At 35.9% G+C, this 25,086-nt stretch overlaps 2 protein-coding genes across 2 annotated transcripts in view; one reads left to right on the forward strand and one right to left on the reverse strand.

The window, feature by feature from the left end:
• LRRN3 (leucine rich repeat neuronal 3) overlaps positions 1-9,577 on the reverse strand; it is a 35,407-nt gene extending 25,830 nt beyond the window's left edge. Inside the window, exon 1 of the mRNA XM_009903647.2 lies at positions 8,971-9,577. The gene's annotated coding sequence lies outside the window, so the exon portion shown is untranslated. The remainder of the gene's footprint in view (positions 1-8,970) is intronic.
• IMMP2L (inner mitochondrial membrane peptidase subunit 2) overlaps positions 1-25,086 on the forward strand; it is a 438,966-nt gene that overhangs the window by 216,245 nt on the left and 197,635 nt on the right. The gene's annotated exons all lie outside the window — the stretch shown is intronic.

The raw sequence follows: 25,086 nt of genomic DNA on the forward strand, positions 1-25,086 counted from the left end.
GAACTTTTGGTAAACCTGTGGACAGTCAGAGCAGTGATGAAGAACAACATTTGAAAACCAGAAAATTTATCAGTTTTCTACCCCTCTAAAGAGCGAAAGATATTTCAGTTTGGGACAGAAGGCCAGGACCTGTGTTGGCATACCACCAAGCATGTCAACTCCAAATATAGGATTCTGTATATGTTACTTTAACTGAGAAGACCAAGGACCCCAAATGTACTTGAGAATTTGGACAGTGTATGGGTAATTCAACATTTAAGCAACTGAATTTGAAATTCCATGTAATTTCACTTCTTTCTTCTACTTATAGTTTATTATTAGATGATACCTACTGAAGGCAATATTTAAATGCCTTAAAAAAGACACTTGGTTTGCATTGCATTGAGAAGCCTCTGAAAGCATCAGGAGCACTGGCAATGTCAACTTTAAAATGCAAACTTCATCAAAGGAAGCTCTTTTATGTAAGTACCTGAATACAAATTGAGAAATCTTTCTCTGACTTTCAGAACCCTTTTGACAAATACATAGTTACAAGGGATTGTGTTCTGTTTTGTTTGAATCCATACACTTCCAAATTTGCACAATCATTAACAAAACAGAATTTTTGAGACATGCTAACTATAGGTGAATTGAGCATTCTTTAAGAATAGCCAAACTCCAGCATGAGACAACTGTTTGATAGACTTGAGAGAGTGGCTTTATGTAGCAAATGTAAAGATCTGAGTATCAGAGGATCACAGCATATTCTTTAATTTTCCAGGAGATATAACATATTAATGGACAAGAGAAAGGCACATGGCTCTGGAGTAGAACTGGAGAAAATAGGATATCAATCATGAACAGTTTCACACTAAATTCTAAGTTGAGAGTTAACCCATATATCTAAAGAGTAAAAAGCCATAGTTTTATAATAAGTTGCCCCTGTGAATGCTTGAAGCATTAGGTTGAACTCCTACTGCTACTAAGGACAGAAATAGGAATACATTTTTGATGTCCATGCACTTTGGACAAAATGTGTTACTTTCCTCATTGTCATGTAAACACTAGTATCCTTTGTGAAAAAAATGTTTCCTGCAGACAAGTGAAATATAAATAGGAGGAAAAAGTTACAGTGAGGACCATGTGTTTCCATTAGGAAACATAATTTTAATGTCTATGACTTATATTTCAAGATAAGGTGCATTTTTAAATACTGAAGATGTTTGTTTCTCCTCATCAAGACTGATGATATGCTATTTGTTATTTCTGAACATTACTATTTCTCCACAGAGGCAAGCCAAAATGCACAGTAGTTGCCAAATGTTTGGTATAATTCTGCTTAATTAAATTCCATTTGACCATAAATTGAAAGCTAGGTTTGATTCCAGTGTCTCTCACAGGGTGGTACTTGAAAAATTACCTAACCAGCTTTTGTAGGCACTATGGACTATGATTTCCATTGATTTTTGTAATTGGCAAGGTAGATTCCCTTTTATCAGAAATCTTGGTTTTTAGAAAGTTTTAGATCTCCATCTAGATGTTTTAGACAGAGGATGTGCAATAATTAAGGTATTTTAAACAAGAAATATTTGCATATTCTAAACAAGAAGAAAAGTTCTCAAAGCATTAATTTTGTCTTTTACTTCATTGGCTGAATGGAAATGAAGCAATGTAATGAGTTTTGTATTTCTAGATAGAAAAATGATGGAAACATCAAAAAGCAAAGAGAAAAAACATTTATGAGGCCCTACTGTATCCGATGACATCAATGGGAATTTTGCCATTTACCACAAATGGAAGTAGAATTATGCTTAAAAATGGCAGTTGTAAGGACCATCTGTGAAAGGTTTCTGGATTGTTCTATTTAATATGGAAATTTTAATGGTAATAGTTTAATTTGCTTCGTTTTAGCTGATAGTTCTATTATACTTACTTTTACACAAAACTGTGTTAAAACCATGTTAATGGGAAAGTGAAAACAAACACAATTAGCAAAAAATTAGCAAGGAATGAAAGATAAAAATATCAGGTGAGAGGCTGACAATGGTTTTGATCCAGCTTGGTTTTACTGAGGTATTTGAACACATCAGACATCATCAGCAATACACAGTGTCACCAGCTTTAGAGGTACAGGAGAGGGTGATTTAGTATCTGTGGCCAATAAGGCAAAATTGTGGACATATGGTGAGTTGTAGTTGATCAGATTTTCTTTGATTCATATTTTAAAGTTGGCTTAATATGTCTTTCACACTTTCCCCTCCCCCCTCTGGTCAGCAATAACAGAATTTGTTATAAAATGAGTGTCTCTGTCATAGAATGAAAACTAGTATCTGGTTTTTATTATCCTTTAAAGGCATGGAAGCATCTATACCTGCGTGAACATGAATGCATTGACTCTCCTAACTGCTGCTGAAATAGAGCAGTGGTGAGCATATTGTCCAAGTATACTAAGACTTGTCCTTGATATCAAGTTTAGGTATGAAGATGTACTATTTTACATATGATGGCTGCACAAATATCTAAGGAAATTGCTTCCTATTAGAGTGAGCATAGTGTTCATATGATGTGTGTCCAAACACGCAAAGTATTCTTGGATCTATGAAAGTGGAAAATGTAGAATTATTGCTGTGCAGTTCCACAGCTTTTCTTTCTTCCCAGGAAAGACAGAGTACTTCCACCCCCCACCCCCCTTTTTTTTTGAGTTTGGATTTACAGTATAACCCTAGAGTACTATATTGAATATCCCGTTTGCCACTTATTTCACAATAAGAACGAAATGACTGAGAATGTCTGTCTGACACACTATTGATGACTGGATAATCTAGATCACAGCAACACTGAGAAGAATATGTTGTCTGAATTACACATGCTGGGTGAAATTGCTATTCAGACAAAGATTTCTAACTTAACAGATCATTATATTTGCAATTACCTCATCTTGTCTTCTATCACCTCATAAGGATATCTGTATCAACTGGTATAATGGCCATTAATCATTCTACTTCTCTCAAGTGCTGTAGAATTTTAGCTTTGTATTTGGGCTTGCCAGCAAGTAACTGGCCAAACAAGTGTCATGGAATAGCTACTGTGCAGTCTCTGTTGTCTTTTTTATTTTTTTAATGGAAAGTACATGATGTATCCTGTGTAAAAAGAAATACATATTCAAAAAGGTGTAACACCCTGAATATATCTAAGATAAACTAGTAGTACACTTAGATGATAACCTAAGTAACGCTGGCTTATTATAAACTGGTCTTAAATGGACATTGTGCAGATAATGTCTCTCCAGCTACAGTTCTAATGAAGCACCACTTGACTATAATTGTATTTTTTTTTTTAAACTGAAAGGCTGTTTTATTTGTTTAGAATTTGATAAAAGGAAAATAATATGCTTTCTAAATTCATTGTATTGTTTCTGAAACACAGTTTTGCAATGGAGAGGGAGGAAGAATTTTTAAAGCACTATCTGATTTCTGTATGGGACACATGGACAAGAGATCTTTCATATTGTGCAGTGGGCTTGGATCTGTTGTTACACAGGGAAGAAGCTTTTGTGGAAGGCTCAGCCCTCATGGGAGCCTTGGGCAGAGTGGACTCTCCTGCATCTCTGTTCATTCTGTGGCCTGAAGCATGGAGCCAGCTGGTGTAGGGAACTCAGCAGGTAATTCTGCACTTTGGTGGAAACACTGTGAATTAGCTCACTGTTAAGTGTCATCTGCAAAAATTGCTGATGCTTGACATGGCATCTAAAGAAAGCTGCTTTCCAGGGGAGAGAGGAAGCTCAGGGACTTGAGAGAACTTGGCAATGGGAATGAGCTTAGGATAAAGAAAGAAATGTCTTTAGTCCTTCAATATACAGCTACCATGACAGTTGCTAATATCTTTGAGAAAAGTCCCTTTCTCTGCATAAAAAATATTCTTGTCAAAATGAACAATTTTATTAGGACTTTGGGTACAGAATAAATCACATAAATACGATACAAATAGTGACATGTAAATCTCCATTTTCAGCATAGTTTGCCACTATTGTAAAGCAGAAATAGGAGGCGTTTGTCTTTACCCTTATTCAGGGAACAAGTTAAACATTTGCAATTATTTAAGTGCCTCCCAAGTCACGGATATATGTCTCCTGCTGTCTTGAATAATGATGACAATTTAGTTTTGCACGAGGATGCCAAATCTAACCAACCTGCTTGTTAGCCATGGTGTTTTCTAACCTCTCCAGACCATACTAGAAAAACCCTAGTAATGTCTGACCATCATATTTCTTTTGTAAAGACTATTAGGAGACTCATCTTCTCCCATACAGGATGATGGCTGTTCTCTGGTCATTAAAAAATTGCTGTTTGTGTGAGCTATTACCTGATGTTTATTCTGGTTTATTATTCTGTAATTTATTCAACAAGTTATTTCTGAACTTGTCTGATCCCTGAGCAGAGAATTGTATAACCAATCTTTTTTTTCTCTGTAACTGTTTGTACAGCTAAACTTAAGATGTTTGCCTTTCTCATACCAAATGTTTTAGAGACTTTAAAATGTTTTCATGGAAGAGTGCTTATTATTTGCCTCATAGTAAATGAGTCTTGGGGTAATAATAAGAATCAGTAGATATTATTTTTAAAATAGTATCTATAGTAGTTTATTCAACTTTGTGGTGTTTACATTTAAATACGGATGCTGATGCAGGAAAGGAAATGGCTAAATGATTTATTTTGTGCAAATTTTGTCAAAAAGCATTTCCCAGTTTGACTAAGATTGTGAGAGTTGAAAGTAAAAAAGAAGCAAAATTTCTTTTCTACTCTAATTTGGAGGTAAGTAGAGTTAAGCTACCATTAAATTTGGGGCAGATATTTTAATAAATTCAAGAACAGAAATAACAGAAATACAGAGATCTTATTTCTTATTTTCTTTGCATTAGTGTTACTGATTTTGGCTAAGCTGTTACAGTGAACAGGAAAGCTGAGAGAGTGATTTTTACTGAGATAAATCTTTTGTGAAGAATGATTATTTTAAAATGAAGTATAATTGTTTCAAAAATACATTGTAAAGTGTAAAGTTTATGACATTAAACTTCTCCCTCATTTGTGTTTGCTGTGCAGAAAACCAGTAAATGGGTTTGGGAATGCTAGGGTTGGGAGCACACTAGTAGTTTGTTCTTCCAGCAGTATGTACATTAAAACTAAGAAATCATAAAATAGAAGTAAATGAGCATGATAAATATTAGTCTGTTTATCAAATGATCTATCCTTTGATTCATATGACTAGAATGTCTTTAAATATTGAAAGAAGAAAACAAGCACATTTGCTGTTCTTTCTATTATGTTTGATTTATACAGCACTGTCTTCCATGTATAAAGAACAGGAAATCCTGTTGGGAGGGGGTAATTGGATCAAGCTAAAGTAGTTTCTATTTCACCTTCATGAAAATGCTCTTTCTCACCAGCTGTCACTCTTATCTACTCCACAATGAACCCAAAGTGGCAAAGTCTTAATGCTGTCCATTTCTGGTGTAGATGAGTACAGCTCCATGTGCTTTGCCAGTAGAACTTTATCAGCTCAGGTCAGTTGAGGATATGATTTTATTGAGGAAACATTGATGACATCATTTATAGATTTTGTGCATAACACTGAAGGTCAGACTGTTTGTTTAGATGAAGGTTTTGACTTCAAGGGTGTTAAGGGAAGTTCTTTATGAACAATGTCATTTCAGCAGTTAACAGTTTGTGGAGTGACCAGTTGAATAAGTAAGAGGCACAGTAATTAGTTTTTACAGTTACATTACAGTTGTAATGAAAAATATTGATTTTTCTCTTAATACTAATGTGTTTAATGACTTTTCTAATGACATCTGTCACTACTGTTTCTTCTCAAATTCTACTGGCTTTTCCCTTCCAGTAAAAGATTTTAATTGCTTCTTGTATCATTGGAATGAGAAGTAGTATTCTTTTTAAAGTAGTACGAGGTCTTGAAGACTGTTATGAAAAATAAAAATTTTAGATGCTGCCTGTTTTGTGGTCTTCAGAAAATAGTTCCTTGAGTGCTAAGTGTGAAATTACCTTGTCAGCTTTTACTAGTTGATATTAAGGAGAATTTGTGGAATTTAAAGTGGAAAGATTTACTAAGATAGTTTCTGGCAATGCCTCAACAGTTTTGTTTTCCTTCATCTTTTAATGGTACTAGCTGAAGGAAGAATATATGAATTAACTAAAATATTGAAGTAACATAATTCACTAAAATCATACACCTATAGTTCAGAAAAGGTTTGACTGATTCTCTGTGGTGACCTTTCTTTCAGAAGTAGAGTTTGTCTTGAAAAACAGTGTTCTACCTCTTATCTTCTTCTATTACTGTTGAACACCAACTATTTAGAGTGGTTGTCACCAAGCAGCAAAGCTTTTGCTTTGCTTGTGGAATCATTATTAATATAATAAAGATTAGGGGCAAGAGTCAAAGCAAGTGGCTCCTACGCTCCTAAATGGTTTGCTCTACTTGCTAACATGTAATTTCATCTGCTAATGTCAAGGGACAAGTTATCACAAGTGATTTGCAGGAAGTGAGTATTTTCATGAGCTGTCCATTCTTGATCAGTTAACAGAGACTAAATGTGGTATTTTTTTTTTTATCTGTAGTACAGATAGCTGAAATGATCTGGTCTAATTCTGGTGCAAAAGAGAAATACTCACCTAATTCTGGGTACTCTAAACAGGCATGCTTGGAGGCCATGCTCAGATCTACCACCCTGAAAGGTGGTACTTTGGTGTTACCATAACAACATCAGCCAGTCATTGTCTGACACTACAACATTATTGCAGGAGCTTCGAGGGAGTATTAACCAAAATACAATCTGCATGCATTTTGAGTGCTTTGCTAATTCAGAATGTCTATGCTGTATACTCAGACAATACATGTGTAGCATATTTTCTCTGTGCATATATGACTCAAATGATCACATTTTTCTGAAATCTTTGGCATATCTGTATAATATTCTAGAATAGCACATTAGTGTATATGTGGCAAAACCCAGTGTGCATTAGTGTAAAGTTAGTCATATTTACTTAATTTTTACATTAAAAATGAGTAAGGATAAAGATTCAGAAAAGCTGAGCATATACTGTGGTACATGGAAAAAGTTTCATCTGAGTAGTCCTTTGCATATAGCATGAAGAGATCAGAATCAGGTTTTCTCCTTATTGTATAGCACATTCTGTAAAAATCCAAACAAGTAGTTTAAAATTCTTGTTTTAACAACTAAAATGCATGTGCAATGTGTGCAAACCCAGAATATTTAATTAATTGAACCAAAGATTGTGGTGCATGTAATAAAATAAGCCAGCTTGCTTTAAACAGATTTCATAGACTATCTGAAATAGAGGAAGCGAGCTTGCCAATAGCAGGAGCTAATGCTTCAATGCCTTTCATTTTGTACTCTGAAAAGGAAACCTCTTCTTAAGCTCATTCATTTTCCAGAGGGAATATCGAATGCTGTGGCATATTGTCAGAGCTGCTTTATTGTCACCATTTAAAAAGGTCACCTGAATTAATTGACTTCTTACCATACGTATTGTTAAGCTACCCATTTCCTGACGTTTATGGAAAGGTGGCAGGTTTACAGCCACTGGCTATCTGTTGATGATTGTTTCACAATGTTTGTTTCTCAAAATACTGTAACTCTAACATTACAAACAAATAATCATGCTGCTGCAAAGGAACAGATTCTTTATGATGTTCTCCAAGGAGTGTCCAGGAGTGAGGAGATGGGGGGGGGGGGGGGGGGGGGGGGCCGAGAAAAAGGGGTAGGAGAAATAATACAAATCCTGAGCTGTTTTTAACACAGAAATAGTATGCTGAAAAGCAAACAAAAATATTCAGGAAAATGCAGGCTGTATTTTTTTCACTTTGAGATATGCCATTGGTAGAAAACATGTCTTTTTCATGGTGTAAAGTAAAATCTCTGGCTTTCACTGGTACATGAATCACAGATCCATGCTGATGGACTTTACAGACTATGTTTTCATCTGAAGGGGTACTGAGGTACTGTTACACTGCATGAAAGAAATGACACGCACAAGCATAAACACAAATACATTAGGCAGCACTAATGGTAGTATTGAATTCTATGTTGATTATATTGGTTAAATAGAAAATTAGTGTCTTTTCTGTAGCCCCTTGCATTTGCTCTCTTCTCCATCCCCCTATGGTGGGCTCTTCTCTTTCTGAACAGCAGTGCTGGGCAAGAACTCCGAACTAGACATGTGAAAACAAAGGCATGGAAAGCAAAGGCAAACAGTTCTGAGCCTTCCCATACTAAACCAGGCAAAGCTTTTGTAGTGATGGATTTAAACAGTCTCCTTACATGAAAATATACTTTAGAGGCACCCTGCTGTGATGCTGTTAATTACCAAAGAAGATTAGAACTCTTCTGCTTAATGTGAGCCTTTTTACCTAACGCGTCTGTTCCAGCTGCATCTGTAATCAGACATTCACACTGTCCCTTCTGACTAGAAAGGGGATGTTTTTAAGCAAAGTCATTTGCCACAATCCTTAAGATGTAGGCTGGCAGAAATTCAGTAACTGTTTGTGATATGTTCATTCAGCCTTGCTGCTCAGTGGTTTTTAGGTCCTGACATAAACAGCATTTCCTTTAAGTCTAGCACTGGAGAGAAGAAAGGAGGCTGTCCTGTATCTTGTTTTATTGGTTTCAAGACACAGAGCAACTGTGTAATTTGATTTTGCATCTGAAACATCAGGGGAAACATTCTTCCTTTATAATTTTGTATCCTTTGATGTCCTTTCAAACTAACAAAGGTGCAAATCTGATACTGTTGCAAGCATATTTAGGTTAGCTCTGTCACAAAAAGAAAATTGCATTTGTATTTACATTCAGAAAGTAAAATATGTTTAATTAAATAACTTTAGGAAAAGAAGAAAGGGAAGAGAGTTTATATGTTAAGATAAAAGTCAGAATAGAATTGAAAATAAAAAGGAACTTACCCTATAATAAGAGTAGTTTCAGAGCTGGAGGAGTTCTTGCTTCTCGGTAATTTCAATTCCTTAGTTCAGGTAGCCACATACTTGTATTAAAGCCAGAGTCTGAATAGATGTGCATACGTGTATGTGTGTGTGAGAGTCGATATGCATGTCTGTGTCTAACAGGATATAATGCAAAGATGTATCTATTGATATCCTACAACACGAGAGACTCTCTGTGCTGCCAGCTGAGATCCCTTACGTTTGCCAGAGCGCTGTTGCTGCCTGGCTGGCTTAGACTCGCAATTCAGCGGAGAGAGAGAGAGAGAGGGAGGGAGAGGGAGAGAGCGGGGTGGGGGAGAGAGAGATGCTTGCTAGCTCTTCTTATTTCTCCTTGTTTCCATGGTGGTTAGTGGTGCATCGTTCACTCGCTTGGTTGTCACACTGACATGGCGCTGCCTGCTCAGTGGTCATTAATAACTGAGCCCCTTCCAGTCCCCAGAGAGAAGCCAGTCCTTTGGCGTGCCCAGATGCCGCGTAGTATGCGCGGCTGCGCCAGCCTGGTTGGCCGTGGGAAGCTGTCTGTTACGTGACACTGCTGCTCTGGGTACGGATACACGGAACAAGCCTTTGCACGCTTCCAGATATCTCTTCCGATTTGTGGGAGTTGCAGGGCATGCTTTGTGTTTGTACCGAACAGCCTGGGAGGTCTAAATTTCTCTTTTTTTTTTTTTTTTTTTTTTAGGCTATATGAGGATGTTATCTGTGTTCAGAACAACTGATTAGAGATCACTGAAGTTCTGAAGTTCTGTGAATGCTGTTGTAGTTCAGAGGATACTGCATGGTGAAACAATTCAGGAAAAATGCTCCCCCCACCAATTTTGCTGCCTTCCCCCACCCGGTTAAGAAAGTAAAGGATGTTTCATATTCCTCCTTTTCCGAATTTTATAAAATATTAAATTTTATTGTGTAGATTTGTCAGTAGAAACTAAGAGCAATAATACATCTCCCTGAGAAAGAAAAATTCAGAATAAGCTGAGGAACAGGTTAGCTAAAGTCAATTTCTTTCAATCTCTCTCCTTTTTTTTGTTGTTGTTTGGTTTTTTTTAAATGGCTATCTAATTGTATAAACAATGGAGTGCACAGATTTTTCCTTTCCTTCCTCCCTTCTTCCTTTCTTTCTTCTTTCTCCTTTTGTGCCATACTCTTCAGTGATTTTTTTTTTTCTTTTCCAGTTTATTGTGTATCCGTGAGCAAAGGGCATGCAAACTGTGAAGGTTGTACAAATTGTGAAATAATTTATGGGTTTAGTTTTCAATTTAAGGGAAGTATACACTCAAATGCATCATCCGTTCTCCAGATACACAAAACAATAAATGAGACAGATGTAGTAAGGAAAAGGGTTTTGTAATGATACATACTGTTTTATATAAAGGAAATTACTCTGCAACAGAAGATGAGTAATAGTGAAAGACAAAGAGTTGGTTATCAACAGGTCAAACCGAAGGGAATGTTGGATACCTTGCCTGAGCTCAGTACTCCAGCCCTGATTGAGGCAGGCCACCCTCTAGTGGATTGAAGTGAGATGTGGTTCTCACTTCACACTTCTGCTTTGTTTGAAAGAAGGCTCTCAGTCCTGTCTAATAATAGTATGAAACTTTTCTGAAGGTTAGTAAACAGTGCAAATTAATGTACTTTTTGAAACAGCAGTAGCTGTAGTGGTTGCTAACTTATGAATACTGTGTATCATTTCAGTTTACTTTGCAGCTGAGGCTGTGGACTGCATTTTTTTTTTTTTTTTTACATTTTTTACATTTCATAAAATCATTTATTATGAAAAGTGAATATGAGTAATGACAACTTTTTGAATACATTTCAGTTTGGCATAAATGGTTAGGGCAAATTTTGCAAAACAAGTCCTATTCAACAGACTAATACTTTCAATGTGGCTGTAATACAGCAGGGTTGGGGGTTTTTTTGTCCCTTTTGCCTCAAGTTTTTGAATACTGCATTTAAACTATGTACAGGGGAAACTTCTAATAATGTCTGCTGTTCAATTTTCATAAACTGAGGTAGGGCAGGACTGCCTGGTATATACAATAATGGCATTTACGTGACAGGCTGCAGGTATGTGAAATACTGCAGGGTAGGAGAAAGGCCGCCTTTCATTTCCTCGCATTCTTTTATTATGGGAATTAATTTTTTTTTTTTTAATATGAATTATGGAAGTATAACCAAAACAGTGGGGGCTGACCCTTCTTTGCTTGCTTTTTAGGTCTTCCTGCCTGGGGTGTGGACAGGGAACATCTCAGGCCAGAAAGATGTCACAATACCTTCCTTTCTGTAACCTCAGGGCTCGTTGGTGAAAACTTGTCTCGCCTTTGCCCCCACAAGGTGGCTCTTGAAGTTTCTGGTAGTATTTAATGTTCACCACCACAAGCTGCAAATACAAACCATTGTGAATTTCCCAAAGTGAACCTATGAGCTTTCCCTGATGCACAACATAATGGCCCGCATCTGATGGGATAATACTTGGGATGTGTTATGGAAGCACAGCCCAAAGCCAGAGAAGTAAGAATTCTTTCCATGCTGGCCCTCACAGGAAAAAGGGAAATCCATCACAGCTGTCCCAAAGAAAAGGCGTAAACCTGTTGGGATGGCAGGTGGAGTAAGAGATTAGAAAATTTCAAAAAGTTTGGGCAAAATTGAAAAGATGAAAATTGCTAAAGCCAACTAAATACTGCTCTTCTATTATCTGAACCGGTGGAGAAACAGAAGATCGGGGAAAAGGGAGTAGGTAGGGACTACCATTGCCCTACATGAAAGCTTTCCTGGGTTTTGTCCCTAACCTCAAGTACTTACTGTAGTTCATTCAAAACGAGTCATGCAAAAACATATTCAGTGATTTGACATGCAAGATTATAGAAGTACTTCATTTTGGTTGATTGGTATGGACTGTATAATTAGAGGGCTAAATAATTAAATCAGCTAAAGTATACTTGAATAAAGAAAGTGAGTTCTTATGATAGACTATATATGCAATTAAAGTACCTCCTTGATAGGCATACATTTACATATGAGTTAAAATGTTATTATATCACAATACAATTCTGCTTCATAAAAAATACGTGAAATAATTGAATTTTTTAATTTAGCTAATGGTAAAGAATTATTTTTTCCCCAAAAACTGTCTGCAGGACAAAGATATCTTTTATAACCAATATGATTATGATGATTAAGGTTCATTAAGTTATTTTCCTGCTGATTTCACAATGATGCTTGCTGGTTTTAAAATAGCTATGTAGTCTATTTCACCAGAATTATATATAAAGCTTATTAGGTTAAAGGCTAGAGAAAAGTATGTCTCAGACTGATAGACAGATGATGAAAGTAATGTAGGTTAGCTCCAGGTATTTATTTAGCATTAATTTCATCAGATTAGTGAGTGCACATGAAAATAAGCTAATTATTTGTTTGCAATGGACAATTAACACGATGCATAAACCCCTTAGTTATTAAAGTGCAGTGGTTCTGTGTCTACATTTTTCTCAAAACTGGAGGAGGATTTAAAAACTTTTCCCTTTTTTCATTATACAGAAAGGTGGAGTATCCTTCGACTTTAATGTTCCATAGGCTTGATGTAATTCCAGGAATTAACAGTAACCATTTTAAGTATTTATATGCTCTGAGAACACAGCTGTGTTTAGAATGGAGCAAGTATAGTTAAAAATGGGAATAGTGTGCAGTTAAAGTAAAAAAATTGCACACCTATTTGATTTAAATTCAAAGATGACAGAGATTGGAAATAAAAACATATATTTTTTCAGTGTGTAACCATACAGATTTTGTCCAACTGTAAAAGAGCCATCACGTTTGTAATAACTTCATGTACATGCGCTCCTATTCTGGTCACTCAGGCTCCATAGCTAAAAGGAAGAGTACTCAGTTGTGGCTCTTTGCACTTTCTTCTTGTAGCCTTTAGAATTAAAAAAAAACCCAAAACAATAATTAAAAAAAAGGGAGATGATGTTTGGCAGATCAATTTTCGCCAGTTCTGTAAAGCATACCTGTAGTATATCGTCTGAGTGAAGTGTGGGCAAGTATTGCTATCTGAGCGAAGGTCCAGAATTGCTCAGATTGAAAGAAGACTGCTTTGTGGCATCATCAGTTAAGGTATTAATTAACTTATTAATTATAGGTGGTTGTCATTGCATGAGTTGCCTGGAAGAGAGAAAAAAGTGCTACCACTTACTGCAGTTCTGTTCTACCAGCATTTTCATTGCAGTGCCTTTAACCTGACACTGTCAGGCACATTTTTAGCTGTTATGACAATTATTGACATGTTCCTAAAGCCTATGTTTCCATACAGACAAAGAGTAACTTTTATTAATATGTATCCTTCCGAAACAGAATTATTTTTTCAGTGATCAGCAAAAGCAACATTTCTGGCTCCAGTTCTTTGTCATTTTGGAAGATGAAAGGCTTGTTGCCAGTGAGTTCAAGTTTCTAAATACAGTAAGTACAGTTGTACTGTATGGAAAGTGTACTGTATGGAGAGTGTTCCATACAGTTGTACTGCATGGAAAGTGTCATGCTCCGATTACTTAACCTCCTACCAAATTTCTTTTATCAGATCTCGGAGTTAGATTAGATAGGATAGAGATGAAGCAGATGGAAATAAACCTAGGCCATGAAACTGTAAAGAATTTCACATAAGGGAAAGTTCACATTTACACAAACCACCAGTTACTTTATTAAAAACTATATAGATAGCAGGTGCTACATAACTTAACAAAAGATGGAACAGTATAATAAAAGTCATAGAGTACAGGCACATTCCATTGTATGTGATGGGGATGAATGAAAGCAGTGGTGACAAGCTGATGCTCATCTTGGTGATAAAAGGTATTTTGCATTTTCTAGCAAATTTACCTATTTATGTATCAATGGCTATCTACAAAACAGAAAGGACAAAAGATTTAGGTTCATGATAGGTCCCAGAGCTATAGTTAGTCTTCTTCAGGAATGGCCTGAGGTCTGAAAAATCTTATCATGTTTTATACCTATTGAGCCCAACTCAGACAAATATCCAAGTTCTTCTAGTTTTCATCCCTGGCTCTGTTTTAATAGACAAGAATCTCTGGCATACCAGCATCTGCTGAAAGCTGGAAGTGAGTCACACATAGCAACCACAACCTTGCTATGCCACGTAGGAATCTTAATGAAGATGGAGTAGTGAAAAACAGCTAGAGAATCCTTATGTGCAGCTGGATTAGTTAGATGAAATATGGGATCTGAAAACTGGTTATCAAGCTCAGTGTATGTATTCCGTTTTAAAATTATTTCAGCTCAGTAAGTTTATACCTTACCTTTGATGATATCTCACTTTATCTGTAACCTATAGGAATTGGATATAATTTATTGGAATTCTGTCAATGGTAGACCTGTAACACTGAGATGACCTTGTTGACTTCATGAGAATCTGCCTGTTGCTTACGGGACCTGGTATGTGCATGGGATATACCTTTGAGCAAAGATGTATCTGAGGTTGATGAAAAAATAATGGTAGTGATGATTTGACTATAAGGCCAAGAATTTTCATACTGATTGACAGTTGTAACTCTTTCAGATGATGATAAATCTCAAAATTTCTGTCCTTCTAGAGAGGACTTTCTCAATTTCTTTGCTCATATCTGCTTTCCTTTCTATGGAAATTTTACAGTATTTTTACCTGAAACAATAGTACCCTTTTCTTTTGTTATCACTGTTGAGTGTGGCAAATATGACATGCTCAATGACAAGGAGCTTTTTTCCCAAGTGTATATGTCAAGCCTTAAGGACACAATTTAAGACGTGAATTTCTTACCTTTTCTAATGAAACTAAATGAACGCTATTTTTGTTGCATTTTATTGTGGTTTAATTTAAAGAAGGATTGATAACAATACTGCTACTAGATTATTTGCTTTTCATAAAAATAATTGCATAAGAGCTATACCGCCGATTTAGAAGTCTGTTCAAACAAGGTTACTGAGATAAATTTTAGAACTATAGAGACATTTTGGGTTTAGTTACTTTGACTAAAAGAAGCATCATAGTAATTTTTCCCATGTCATCAACGGCTTTGTTGAACTGTGGTCATGGGTAATTGTTATGAAGTTGTCTTGGTGGTGACAAGGAGCAGCATGGATATGATGTGCAAATGCAATAAGCCATTAGAGTGCAATGGTTACTGAAGTGAAGTTCTTAGCAGTTTAGTTACACAATTTCTTTCTTTTTTTTTTTTTTTTTTTTTTTTTCAACTTGCAGATCCTGAAAATTAATTGAAAGGTCACAGGAACGTGCAACATCCTTACTGATTAAAAAATCAAACTATTTAATTAGGAATGAAGTAAATGTTTCCCCTCTCCTCTCTTATTTGACTGCCAAAAACTGTGGGTGCTCATGAGGTATTTCTATTTAAATGCAAAGTAACCTTTACATTACTAAGTTGAGGGGTAAAAAGGATCATGTACATAATGACTTACTGGAGGAGGAGCTGTTTCAGAGGCTTTCACATAGTTCCCATTACTAAGGAAACCACTTATTTTGTCTGTGCGTGTTTTGAATAGATCTCTCATTTGAAGTCTGGTGCTCAAACACTGAGGATTGCATTATAGCACTGAGAAAGAGGCAAAGGAAATAAGAGAGGCTTAAAACCACCACCTCTTTAAAGAATATAGTCTATATTGTATTATGTGCTTATGAAAGTGTACACATCTGTTTAGATTTGAGGGATGTCTATATATACATTTTGATTGGTTTGTTCCTATTGAAAACTAAATGAAAGTATTAATAAGGAAACCAGGAAATCAGATGTTGATTTGTACTGCACTTTGCATGCAAAAGACACTTGAGAAATCTGGTGTACAATTTAGGTAGTGTCAAATATGACTTCTGACTTGCATTTCCTGAAATCAAATGTGGTATTAGGTTGAAGTAGAAAGAAGTGCTTATTCAATGGTAATGGCTAAAACAAGGCTGTGAAGATGGTATGTATTCAACAGTTGACCAAACCTTTGCTTGGAAAGTGTCTAGTTTGGCAAAATTCCTAGATTAAGACATAACTGCAAATAGACAACCAAATATACTTACATTATATTGGGGCCAACACATTTCCCCCCACATGAATAGCCTATGTGTTCTGTGCTGACCAAACACTTATATTAAACATTGAATTAAAAACTCCTCATTGTATCTGCTTAACTGACATGCTCATAAAAGAAATGTTGGCTTAGAACAGCCAGATGGATCTCATTTGAGGGGATATGTTTCTAAATATCTTGGAACTGGTTCTAAATGATTCCTTACAGATCAGAATTGTTTACAAATAAGCTGTAAATGTCAGAGAGATGTAGAGATATAACAGATTTCCAGAGAGCTGTAGGGAAATTAAGTATATGGCCAGTAAGTGTTCTTATTCAGCATGTCTGATACATGAATTAGTCTGTCAGTGTTTTCTGCCAAACAGGATAGCAAGACAAAGATGGAAAATCCCCAAACTCTGTAAGGACATGTGACACAAACCCAATACTACAGGAAGTTAATTGCCTTTGAAAACAGAAACACATTCTATATTTTTTCCTGTGTGTTAAAGCAAATGTAATTTTAAATGAAGATCTTTATATGGTCAGCAATTGATATCTGATTTGTCTGATGAATAATTATTCTTAAGATATGTTGCATAATTCATGTATCATTTGGAGTAACAAAAGATTACTTTTAAAGCTTATATGCTTTGACTTTATTTGTGTATATATTTGTGTGCACAATTAATGACCAGCCAATCCCATACAGATTTTCTTCTTTATCTCCTTGACTGTTAAGTGAGAGGGAGAATGACAACTGGGTTAAAGATGACGTGTCCTTGGTTTGACTTAGTTAAATACTTTGGCGTGAAATGAATAAATGTCTTTAGAGTACGTAGAGATATCAGAACTCATTTATCTCAGCTAAGGAAAAAAAACCCAGAGTATTTATGTTGTTTCAAATTTGTACTGGATTCTACTGTCTTATTGCAAGGATACACAAACTCGTCTGAAAGTACACTAAAAGCATTGCCATTCATTATCGTTAAATTCATGCTTGCAGTAAGAAATAAGATCTTTAGTGTTGGGTAATAATGAAGATTTCTTTTACAGTGTTAGCTGAGTACACTCAGCCTCCAACTCCACCAATATTATCACAAAAGAGATTAAATGAATATTTTAAAATAAAATAACTTGGATAGATACTCTCAGGAAAAGCTAACATCTGTTTTGGTATAAAAGTAAAGTATCAATTTACCTGGTGAGGACCAGAACCATTTGATACTAAGAGGCAATTAAGAGTTAATAACTGAATTTACAATTCTAGTTACCAGTTAAAGAGGAACAAATATTTTTAATAGCTTTATTTAAATAATTATGTTAAAAAAAATTAAAATATAAAATGTGGTACATAGTATAAATAATGGTTCAGTGTCAATTAAATTTCATGATGATAGCACTGTGAGAAGGAAGCAAAGGACAAGAATAGGAGGGAGGTTTTCCCATGATGAGCAGCTCAGAGGAACATGGGAATATCATTGAGAAAGGCTGTTGAACTTTAATAATAGAAATGGGATTACACTCTAGTCTATGATGAAAGGTCATTTGAAGCCAATAACATGCAATTCTGCTGTAGGTTGTGGGCTTATTACTTAGAAGAAACTGAGGAGAACATATCTCTCTATTACTGGTTGATCAAGTAGTATGGGCTAACAGCATGGCACAGATATGAAAAAGCATATGTGGTCTTTGGATGCAGCAGGAAAGTTTTTCTAGTATCAGTAAGAAATTAGTAGCACTTTGGACACCTAATTTAGAATAACATATTCAGTTGTGGTTTTATGCTTTAAACAAAAAAAGTTAAATCAAACTGCAACACATATGATTAAATACTATTCAGATGACTGCAGAGCCCACATTACAGAGGTTTTTACAACCTTGCCTTGTATAGCGTAGGAGAGTTAGGAAGAAAATAAGATTCCTGCTGATAAATACATCCTGCTGGTACACAATAAGGTAAAGCTACCAGAAGAACAAAATGTGTAAGTGACTGTGATTAAATTTAAGTCTGGAAATTAGAAAAGGGGTTTTTGTTTTGTTTTGTTTTCTTTTTCTCATTTGAGTCATTGCATTCTGTGACAAGTTTCCAATGTAAATACTTCAAGTAAAAAAAAAAACCACCAACCAGAACCTAGAGCTAAACCAAAACAATCACAACCTAGAGGAAACTAACTACTAGCAAAAAACAAAACAACCTCTACAACATACTGCTTGGTATATTTATAAAAGAAGAATGGTTATGAATAGCTGACATCATATCTTCAGAAGAAGGAGCTAGACTTAACATTTTAGGAAGATCTTTACAGTCCTTTTTTAGCTTATCAAAGATAAACCCTACTTAGCAGATTAATGCATGAATCCAGTCTCCATCTCTATGTTCTAAATTCTATTAGACTGTCTATGATACTCTTGTGTACTTGCAAGCACAAGAGTTTCTAATTCCTCAACTGGTGGGAATAGTGATTTTTAAGCAGTAAAACAGCTTTTCTCAATATTTACCTCAGCAAGCATAAATAAGGCAAATAAAAGTTTCGTAGTTTGCATTTACTTACCATTATAAAGTTTAGCTATCTTTATATGCTAATAGTTGAGTGACACTGCAAAAAGTTCAGAAGGAAAAAAAAGAAACTAATCTCCATATTACAGTTTTTGATTTCCACTTCTCTAGATAGTTCTGGAGACAGTAATCCCCTTGAAAATATTCTCTAAAACAAATTGTCATACAAAGGCCTTAAAGTTTACCCAAAGTTTTGTTCCCATCTGTGACTTTGATCACTAAATAGAAATCTCACTCTGTTGTTCAGGCAGTGTTTCAGTATCTCCAGCTAGGGTGTTTTTTTCTCTTGGTTTTTTTTTTTTTTTTTTTTTTGTGACAGATAGTTGAACTTAGATTATCAACAAGGAAGTTGTAAAAAAAGCCTTATATGCACAAAAAAAAAAAATGCATATAAGCCTCCTTGTCATCTTTTATGCAAAATCCAAATGCCCGTGAATTGCCTAACTTTTTTTAGAGTGATCTTTTGGCACCTTTAATTTTGCTGACATTTTCTTTTTCTATGAGTATCTGTAAGAAATATCTGTAATAGATCCACATTTTAGATATATCTGTATTTATCTCTTGGGCCTTAGGTTGAATTTCTCTTTAGCTAATAGGCCACCTATATGTTCAGCCATCTCCTGAAATGACTTTAATAGGCAGGTGCATTAACTCATTTCATATTTTCCTACAGTGAGATACTCATCAAGGTAATAAACTTGATGATGGAAGAGCGTATTTTTCTCATTACTGCTAATTCCAATGTTATGCCAAATAGGCTTTCAGGAACCGGAACACAGGTAGTTATGGCCATAATTAAATAGTAATAACATTCAAACTGGAAACCCAACAAGCTAAAATGCATGGATCGAAGAGGGAGAAATCAAACTGCTGATTCATTCTCATATTTTCCTAACTGTACTCTCAGGCCACATATTTTTATCATGGCTCCTGTTATGTCAAATGTAGAATATTGAAGGAGATTCAATATTGCCATTTACAAATGTGCCTCAAGAGTAACCTAAATAGTGAGTAATTTATGTCAAGCAGCAGCACTAGCTTTTGACCAGGTGAGGTGATTCTATAGTAATGCCATTAATTCCACTAACTCCTCCTGAGACCATCCGGGTTCTGGGTCTGAGTGCAGCTACTTTTGGAGAGAAGCCAAACTCTTCATTGCTGCCTACACTGCATTTCAAAGGCTTTAATTGAATATTCCTAACTGAGGTAACTATAAATTACCTTAGGCTGATCCATCTTACCTGTGCTGCTCTTTGTGGTTGTGCAAAGAACACACAATTGCTTTCTCTGGCCTTGCTCCTAAATTTGAAAAAAAAAAACAAACAAACAAAAAACCCAACCAAAACAAAACACAACGGTTTACCCTTCTTTTCTCAGAAGTCTTCTTTTCTGACTCTTCAGGTCTGTGTCCTTGCTAGCTTCTGTCTAGAGAGATGGAGGTTGTAGCCCTCCAGTTTCTCTTCAAGGTGTCTTATGCATCAGACACTTTGAAGGAGGATTTCAGAGGGAGCACTGGCCCTCCCTGCTTGTATGGCTGCTGCAGAAAGACTTATGAAATGGTCTGTGTTAGTAGGGCTTAAGACATGGCCAGTCTGCCCCCAGGACATAGCTGTCAGCCCAAGACCTTGGTCAGAGACTGCTTATGTGGATTTCCTTTCTTTCCAATAAATCTGTGCATAGGGTGGACAGGAGGAACACTTGCGGATTAGCATAAATTCTACCTTATCAGCACCTGCCCTTCTCACTGCAGTTCTCCTGGAGGCAGCTGCTGCCACCTTGTTTCTCAGTTTAAATTGTGGGAAAGTGAAATCATGGGTGCAGTTAATTTTTATTCTTTTTGGTGGAAGGAAAGGGCAGAAAGAGAGGAAGTAAGGTATATAATTGTTGGGTAAATGCTTTGAAAGCTTGTAAGGCAAATCAATCAAAAGTCCCAGTATTCTGGATTGGATGAACTGGCATAAGAAATTTTTACCTGGCATATGCCAGTATAACCTTTTCTTTGCCCACAAGCATCACAGCTTACTCTGAGGGTTCTACAGTGTTGATGGCACCAATATCCGGTGTCTCTGTATGCAGATTTTCATACTGCTTTGCCTTGAATAAATCTGCCTCGAATAAATTTTTGGTCTATAAAGCTTGAAGATCTGTGTTTGAAATTTACTAAAACCCATTTGAATATTTATTTCTAAATTAGGTTGACATCTTCAGTGTATTTATGGTCAACACCTATTTCTGTGTTTTAAATAAATGCTCTGATGATTGCTCTTTTTTTTTTTAACTGAGCCTAAAATTTTATGATCTTGGCTAAGGAGAAGTACAATATGAATTATTATCCTTACTCTTTGCAGTTTATGATTCTTCTGAGTTAACCTAAATGATGAAGGCTTTTCAAAGCAAATCCAGATAATGATGAGCAAGGGGTTTTGGGTTTGTTTGTTTGTGGGTTTTTTATTATTAGCACACAAATCACTAAAGACCAATTAACTGGCCCCTCAAGAGAAAAACAGTGCACAGGGTCCAAAAATGTCCAGAATTTAAAACCAAGTGTCCCAACATGTGAGCTGTCTCTTGCACAGGTTTATAACTGTGAATTACTAGCTTTGCCTCTATTAGTTTGAGCATAAACGTGTCATAACCTTTAAAGAGTATGATTAATCAACCCTTTCAGAAAAGCTTCAGTGTTAGAGAGCTCTGTAATACATGGCAAGTCTTTTTGTTCAAAGAACTATACTTGTATTATTTCACCTATGTGTAAATCCTGTGAATATTAAAATCTTCATAGCCTTTTTAAAGAGTTGAAAGAGAGAAACTGTGTTTCAATAATGAAAAGCTTAGGTGTTTATTTTTGAAAGCATTCAATAGGCTCTATGAACATGTACCTCACCTTTAATACTACATATCTCAAGTAGTTCAGTGGGATAATGCAGTGAATGGCTAAAGAGCTTATGGAAATGAAACATTTAGCGACAGCAACATGGGGCTTATTTGGTAGCTAATTTGCAGTAATTTATTGATAACATCTGAAGGAAATGGGATCATTCTCACTTTTATTGACAAATCATTCCCAAACATGCTTGTAAGGGATGAGATAGATCTTGCATTAAAATGTTGTACATTCTGAAATTCTGTGTGAAGGTTTTATAAAGAGAAATTTACTGTTGATCTTCTTGAAGCCTTGGAAAAAAGGTGTGAAATGGTGACTTTCATGGTATCCATTGCTGCATATGCCAGTCACTTTTCCAAGGCTATTGCAAACATTACTTTTATGCACTTTGAAAGGTAATTGCACATAACCTAAAATAAGTGATAGTGTGCAACATATATAAGTAAAAATGTGATTAGTTTTCTTGAAGAGAAATTACTGATTTCAGTATGATCAGAATCTCATGTTTTAGTTTCATCAATATTAGTACAAAGCTATTCCAGAAAGAGGAAAGGAGAATGAAGTTATTTTTGAGAGATGCAGCTTCTTAGCAATTTATAGACCATATATGTTCATGGATGGACTTTGCTATAACGCTGTTTTTGCATCCCCCACTGTCTTACTTTGTGTGTGTGTACATGTCTCTGTGCATACGCATTTATAGTGAATTTAGTTTTATATAACACAAGTGAAATTCTTCATGGAGAGAGTGATTTCCCATTGGAATGGGCTGCCTGGGGAGGTGGTGGAGTCACCACCATTAGGGGTGTTTAGGAGGAGACTTGATGGGGTGCTTGGTGTCATGGTTTAGTTGATCAGATGGTTTTGGATGATGGGTTGGACACGATGATCTTGAAAGTCTCTTCCAACCTGATTTATTCTTCTCCCCTCTCCCTCTTCCCTCTTCCCTCTTCCCTCTTCCCTCTTCCCTCTTCCCTCTTCCCTCTTCCCTCTTCCCTCTTCCCTCTTCCCTCTTCCCTCTTCCCTCTTCCCTCTCTGCAGATGGGATGATCCCATCTTCTATCTGCTTTTTACCTGTGTTGGACTAAAGACATTAGATGAAGTTTTGGCCTGACTGTAATTTCAAAGTCTTTTGCCCTTTGCACTTATTTCATGTTAAGAATTTAGCTCCTTATGGCTAAGATATTATTTTATTTATTGTTGTTTGCTTTCACAGTGTACACTTAATTAGCCTAATTCTAATTAGCTTGATAGAAAGACCCGAGCAATTCAGCAGTACGTTTCTGAGTTTCAGTCATGGTTCTCTAAATTGGACAAAGTGCTTTTCAGTGAAACACCAATGTTATATGAACATTTTTGCATGTAATCTCACAGATTTTTTAAACTGTTTCATGTTGCTGCTCATTTTTCACATTATGAAAAGAGCCATTGGCCCTAACAGACAGAAGGAAAGAAATTACATAATTTTGCATGATGGATTATTATTTCTCTTGATTCTGAATCTTTTTATTTTGAAGTTTGGCTGATTAAATACCTGGGCCCCTCAGTTTAGGAAGGATGTTGACTTGCTGGAACGTGTCCAGAGAAGGACAACAAAGTTGGTGAGGGGGTTGGAACACAAGCCCTATGAGGAGAGGCTGAGGGAGTTGGGGTTGCTTAGCCTGGAGAAGAGGAGGCTCAGGGGAGACCTTATTGCTGTCTACAACTACCTGAAGGGAGGTTGTAGACAGGCGGGGGCTGGTCTCTTCTCCCAGGCAAGCAGCACCAGAACAAGAGGACACAGTCTCAAGCTGTGCCAGGGGAGGTTTAGACTGGATGTTAGGAAGAAATTCTTCATAGGGAGAGCGATTGCCCATTCAAATGGGCTGCCCCTATTCTATTCTTAGGATTCAATTTCATCTATTGTGCTGCTTACATTGTTGGATAATATTGATGGTTTTGAATTTGTTTTTAAATACGCTATAGAACAATAGACACTACGCCACAATTAGACAACAAATATGCCGCCTTTGCACAAACCCAAGTATTTTAACTATCGGGTTTATGGCCATTAATATGAACTGCATATGTATTTAAAATCCATATTTAGTTCCTTTAATGTATTTTTTTATAGTCTTCTCCCTGTTTATAATAACATAGCAATTATAGTGCTATTTTTCATGTGTGCCTTTAAAATGGACTTTGTGAAAAGATATAATTTACTGTGAGATAATAGGTTGTTATAAAGTGTTCCATCGGGTAAGTGGCATACTACTGTCTGAGTTATTTACAAAAAAATTGAAAAACCTAGTGAAAAATAGCAAGATAAAGAAAAGTAACAAAATTATGCCATGTATTTTATAGATAATGCTGGAGTTTATTCCAGAATTCTTATTGTGCAACTTATGGAATTTCTATCAAAAAGAAATTAAAGATGGGGCTACAGTATTAAGTAAGAATACTAATTGAATAAGATATATGTGTGTGTGTGTGTGTATACATACCAGAGAACCTGGTTTCTAAACCAGGAATCCATTCAGTGTAGACAGTATTAACTAAGAATACTAATTGAATAAGATGTGTGTGTGTGTGTGTATACATACCAGAGAACCTGATTTCTAAACCAGGAATCCATGCAGTGTAGACAGTATTAACTAAGAATACTAATTGAATAAGATGTGTGTGTGTGTGTGTGTACATACCAGAGAACCTGGTTTCTAAACCAGGAATCCATTCAGTGTAGACAAAAAATCTGGAATTTACAGAATCAATTGCTCAAAGTGTGCATTAGACAACAGCCTTGTGCTTATTTTCCTAGAACAAAGGACAAATAAATAGGATAGCGAAACTATTCATTCTGATCCTATTTGGAGTTCACAGCTAAGATGAACAATGGTTAGCACTGCCAAAACCACATAAAGCAGGTGAGTAGTTAGGGAATATAAAAAATAAATAGTTGGCTGAGGCACATAATGTTAACCTAGCTGAGAATTTTCAACTGTTTTGAATTTTTTCTGTCTTCAGGTAGTATGTATACATTGTCATCACATAAACTTCAGGTCTGAAAATTTGCTTCATTGATCTCCCCATAATGATTTACTTTTTAAGATGCATTTTCTTTTCTTCATAAAAGAAGTGGTTATGAGGAGAAAGCACCTTGGAATAGAACAGAGAAGTTGCAGTTTTAAATTAGCAATAGTGCTGAAAATATTTCAGATTGCAATGGAAGATCAATAACATGTTCATTGGCAAAACTTCCTTTGATTTCTGTTTGCACAACTGCCTAAGGCAGCAGCTGTAGGGTATATGGTCCACAAAGTTAGAATGCTGCAATTAAAATAAAAGTATATCCTTTCATAAGGCTATTAGGTGACTCAATAGGAGATAAATTTTGATAAGTCTTATTCCTGTAATCCATTTCACAGATTCACAACAATCCTTTCCATGTAACAGAAGACTCAGTTTAGAGCACAAAAAAATGTCTGCTATGTTAACTAAACTAACTTTGTTCTGTAATTTTCATCCCTTAACTTCCCCCATATCACTGTTTTATCTGTTGTCTACTCTTCTATTAGTACGTATTGTCTGCTCTTGT

The sequence above is a fragment of the Dryobates pubescens genome, chromosome Z (genome assembly GCF_014839835.1).
Source record: "Dryobates pubescens isolate bDryPub1 chromosome Z, bDryPub1.pri, whole genome shotgun sequence".
In the NCBI taxonomy this organism is placed as follows: domain Eukaryota; kingdom Metazoa; phylum Chordata; class Aves; order Piciformes; family Picidae; genus Dryobates; species Dryobates pubescens.